At 51.7% G+C, this 5,147-nt stretch overlaps 1 long non-coding RNA gene across 1 annotated transcript; it reads left to right on the top strand.

Moving 5' to 3' along the window:
- The first annotated feature begins 1,096 nt into the window (after positions 1-1,096).
- On the top strand, positions 1,097-2,545 carry LOC125619189. Its single transcript, XR_007350702.1, has 2 exons — positions 1,097-1,153; positions 2,006-2,545. It is a non-coding gene; the product is annotated as an uncharacterized LOC125619189 (long non-coding RNA).
- Positions 2,546-5,147: the final 2,602 nt, after the last annotated feature.

The raw sequence follows: 5,147 nt of genomic DNA, 5'->3' as shown, positions 1-5,147 counted from the left end.
GAGGATTCATTCCTAGAAGAGAGATTCCTGGCTTAAAATGTGTATGAATTTTTCATTTTGAAAGATATTGCTTTCAAAGTGAAGGCTTTTCGCTGTGAAGGAGCCCTCTCTCCCACGGGCTGAACCAGAGACAAAAGACAATCAGGGTGGAGAGAGCATGGGTTGTCCATTCAGACATATTCAGTTCAAATCCTGGCTCTGCCGCTTTCTTTCTGTATGAACTTGGTTAAGTCTCTTAACCTCTCTGAGCTTCTGTTTCCTTAACTGCCAAGGAACACATAACGGCTGCCTCACAAAGCTATGGTAAGGATCTAATGGTGTCTTTTGGGCCAAGCCTTCAGCATGGATGGGCCTGGCACACAGTAGGCTCTTGACCAATGCTAGCTTTCTTTCCCTCCTGAATCCCCTTCTGCATTCATCATGGAAGAGCAGGTCTGAGGAGAGGCCTGGGAGACTGATTTATTAGTGAATGTCATGCAGAAGACAGCCTCCACTGGGACCTTTCTCTAGATGGTCTCTCCACCCCAGCCACTGCCTTTCATACTCTTGGTCTCTGCCCAGGAGAAAGAAGGGGATCCTTGAAAGAGCAGTGAGGTGTCTGGATGCTGTTCAACCTGGCAAGAGTGGAGCTGAGCGGCAGGTGACGAGGCCTGTGGTAGATGTAGTTATGATGGTTTGGGGAGGTTGTGGGCCTGAGGGAAGTAGCTTGCCCTATTTGTTTATGTATTTGTGGTGCTAGGGACGGAACTCAGGATCTCAGACATGCTAGGCAAGTACTCTACTGCTGAGCTGCATCCCAGCCCATAGCTCACCCTTTCTGAGCTCAGTTTCTTCCTCAGTAAAAGAAAGGAGCCAATACCCCCAGTCCTACCTTCCTCAGTGTCTCTGACAGTAGATGTCTCCACAGGCCAAAGGGCAAGAGTGAATCCAGGTAGAAATACTTTTCTTTCTTTCTTTCTTTCTTTCTTTCTTTCTTTCTTTCTTTCTTTCTTTCTTTCTTTCTTTCTTTCTTTCTTTCTTTTTTAAATACTATTCCCTCTACCTCATATCCTTTTTTTAAAAAATATTTATTTATTTATTTAGTTATTGGCGGACACAACATCTTTGTTTGTATGTGGTGCTGAGGATCGAACCCGGGCTGCACGCATGACAGGTGAGCGTGCTACCACTTGAGCCACATCCCCAGCCCTAGAAATACTTTTCTAAAAACAGTCCAGATGGGGAAGGAAGGACTGAGCTAGACTGGTTGAGTTATCCCTAAAGTGATTTCCCGTGTTCCCTTGACTGTATTTCCTGGTTCCCGATTCCTGGGCGCTGGGGAAGCTGAGATCTGGCCATCGCCTCACTTAGCATCTCACAGTGACATCCTGGCTTCCTGCCCAGGCCCACTCACAGGGTGTAGTGCTGACCCTGTAGGCCCCAGTGCCCTCCCCATCAGCCTCACAGCAAGGCCTGAGCTGGCGGGAAGGGACAGACAGGAGTTTGAAAGCCCAGTGCTCTGTCCAGCTCCACCTGATTTCAGTGGCTGAGAGGCTAGACCTGGGCCATCTCACCCAATGCCTTCCTCTCCAGGGTCAGGACAGCTTCAGTTCTGTGCCTGAGCATGATCCTGGGCTGAGCCGGAGAGAGAAAAGGCAGGACAGAGAGTGAGGAATTGAGCAGTGAATGTGTCCCCTTTATGGTCCCTTAACCCACAATGGAAGTGGGCCCTAGGGTGCCTTGCCAATGGCTCCAGGGGATGGACAAAGGAGCAAGAATACCTAGTAGAACCAGCCTTCAGGTTGAGATTGGGGATGAAAGGCACTCAGTGCCCCCTCGGTTGCTAAAAGAAGAAAAGGAAAAAGTAAAATAAACAAATATGTGCAAAGAAATGGAAGAAAGCAGTGCTTGGGGTAATGACTTCCAATGGGGGAGAATCAGGAAGGGAGTTACCATTTATGGGACACTTAGAAAACCCCAGATACTGTACCTGCATAATTCCTTTCTTCCTGGTGACCACCTTCAGGGGTATGGGCTATCTTCAGCGCTCCAGTTAGCAGATGAAGAAACCGAGGTTCTGAGAGGTTCTCAGTCACACTGCTAGAAAGAGGCTGCCCTCGAATGGAAGCTCAGCTCTACCTGTCTGACCGCTAAATTGAGGCTGCGTGTTCCTCCGCGGGGCTCAAGACCATCCTCCAGCGCATCTACCTAGCCTCGGCCTTGCCTCACACCCAGCCTCCTCCAGCTTCTCCATCTCCTGAGGGCTGCTCCAGCCTCCCCACTCGCTCCTCACTTGGCTTCCTCTTTGGAAACCAGCCACAGGTTTTTTTCTTCCATGTGAGGGAGAAAAAATGGTCTCCACCCCCAGGTCTTCCCATCCTCTCATCCATCCAAACGTAAGCATCTTTCTCTCTCTTCCCCCCTCCCTGCTCTCATCTTGTTTTTTTTTTTTTCTTTCTGTTTATCCATCACTAGAATCCACCACCCCCTTCCCTCTTGCCTGTAGGTTCTGTGGCTATAATCAAATCATAACTTTTATTAAATTTAAGATTACTTTTTAATGGAATCAATTTCTTGTGTGGTGCTTCTCTGCCTGCCTGCGGGCTCCGCCAGCTCTGGGCTCAGCACCCACCCGCACAATTGTCTCTGCCGCTGGCATTTCTGGCTAAGCTGCTTCCCGAGGAGGGGCAGCTGTGCCATCCCGAAACACACACACACCCAAGTGCACCTTGTCGCCGAGCCCCAGACACACAACCACCAAGCCCCAGGCGCCCACACGGAGTGGTGGTGGGGGCCAGGGAGCCGGGATGGAGGTGGCGGGGGCAGGAGGAGGGAGCTGCAGAGGGACGCCGAGGGCGCCCACCAAACCCGGAGCTGAGCAGACATTTCTCAGCCTGTTAATTTCCTACAGTTCTGTTTTCCAGCCTCAGAAACAAGCTGGTTTCTGCCAGTCCACCTCCTTCCCACTGCATTGTGCAGCTAGAGCAGGGAGGGGCTGTGTGTGGGGGGAGGGGAGTACCGAGGAACAGCAAGGAGACCCGGGTCTTCATTGGATTTTTAGAAGTCCAGGCATCCAGGCAGGATGCAGAGAAGCATCTGAAGCTGTGACCCCCACCCCCTCAAAGTGAAGCCCAACTGAGAGATTTGCAGTCTGAACCGGCCTAACCCTACTGTCTGGGCCACAGGAGGAAGGGAGCTTGGGGGTACTGCAGGCAACGTTGTTCTGGAGGTAGGAGAGGGAACAGGGAGGGCAGGGGTTGGAGGGTCACTTTGGTGGAGGGGATATGGCTGGAGAGTGCTGTTGGGTGAGCAGTGCCCTCATGGGGCCTGTAGATGAGGGTTTGCTGATTCAGCAGAGAGACTTAGACACATTCTTGAGCTGTCTGGGCAGTTCTGGACTCTGCTCCTGCTTTTCTGGGAGGCTCCCTGGCAGTGTCAGATAGACAGAAGATCCTGGGTGGACAGGTGGCTCTGGGGCCTGAGGGTGGCCATCTTGTCTTCCCACACTGTCTCAGAGCACCTGGTTACTGAGTGTCAGAAGGGAGCCTTGTGTGCGTGCAGTTGGACAGATAGTGGGGTGGGTAAGAGTGCAGGCTCAGGCCTCAGGGAGGTCTGTGACTCTACATTCCAATGCTTTCTAACTGTGTGACCTTGAACAAGTGACCTAATATCTCTGACCCTGTTTCTTCACCTGGAAAGGAGGATTCCACAGAATAATGCACGTGGAACATCTGGCATGAAGCCTGGCACAGTCGGAGCTCAACAAGGGGACTGCAGGTCTTCTCTCTCTTTTTTTTTTTTTTTTCTTTTTTGGTGCTGGGAATGGAACTCAGGGCTTCCTGCTCTCCTGCACACTAGGCAAGTGCTCTGTCACCGAGCAACAACCCAGTCTTAGAAGACTGCATGTCTTTTAAGCACCAACCAAATGCATCCACATAGTTCACAAGCTGCCTTGCCTACAGGGGTTGGGACCTGAGCCATGTGGTAGAGGGGACAGACTTCTCCAGGCAGGGGGCTGGGCTTCTGAATGAAATTCAGGCTGAGACCAGAGAACATGACTTGAGGACAATTCCCAGGATTGGAACCCAGGACATGACAGGGCTTTGATCAACCTTCAAGAGGAGGAGTGGTTAATGTCTGTTGGGAAGACAGGTGGGAGACTGATGAAGACACCTGGATACCGAACCCATTCCCTCACCTTGGACTTCCAGGGACCAGTGAGCTGGAAGGTGGATTCCCTCTGGGGCAAGATAAAGGGAGAATATTCTGTGGTCTATCCCTGCAACCTTGCAGCCTGGGCTAGCACCTGTTGGTTTTGGAGACTTTACAGGGCTCTGACATCCTTAGACAAGGGGAGTCTATAAAGATTTAATTAGGCACTGTGAATGGGTGACCTTTGCCTCCCATGCCTGTCCTCCAACCCTAGGGAGAAGGAAGAGACTTGTGAAGAATGCAAACAAGGGGCAGAACTGGAAAAGGCTGAGTTTATTAGTAAAACCCCACGTTTCCTGGAGCTTGGGAATAGAAGCCAACATGACCGGGATCACAGTGCAACCAGGGGCTGCAGCAGCTCACCCCATCAGGGCTGCACTTTGGGGCTTCGCAGCTGCCAGGGGTGGCTGGAGCCTCCTCCACTAGGCAGGAGCTCACCTCCCCCCTTTCCACTCCCCTTAAAAGGAGGCCAGTCCAACTGGCTCAGCATCCCCCTGTGTTTGACCCCTGGAACAGGCATACCTGCTGAGTCTACACCTGGACCTACACATCTGCAGGGGCTTGTCTGAGCCTAGATGTTCCCACAGGGCCACGTATCAGGCACACGTAGAGAGTTTTAGTGCCCACGGGGACTTTTGATGTTTGAACATTATCTCCAACTCTCATCTCATTCACAAGGCAACTTAGGCCCAGACAGGGGTGAGGTGGGAATCACAGACCACGTGACAGAGCCTGGCCAAGGCCCCCTGACTCTTTCCCACACTGCTTGCTGTGCTTTGTGGCTCGTGCTTCTGATACAGCTATAACCCCACCTCCGTGGCACACCCTTCCACCACATTTACCACAAGCCAGGCACTTTCTGTGTATGCCCAGAGACCATATGGGGCAAGCACTATTGGGATTCCATTGTATAGGTGGGGAGACTGAGGTTCAGAGAGGTTAAGTAATTTCCCTAG

This window comes from Marmota marmota, unplaced genomic scaffold, assembly GCF_001458135.2.
Source record: "Marmota marmota marmota unplaced genomic scaffold, marMar, whole genome shotgun sequence".
Lineage (NCBI taxonomy): Eukaryota > Metazoa > Chordata > Mammalia > Rodentia > Sciuridae > Marmota > Marmota marmota.
The sequence above is the reverse complement of the archived record's forward strand: the minus strand, read 5'-3'. Positions and strand labels throughout refer to the sequence as shown.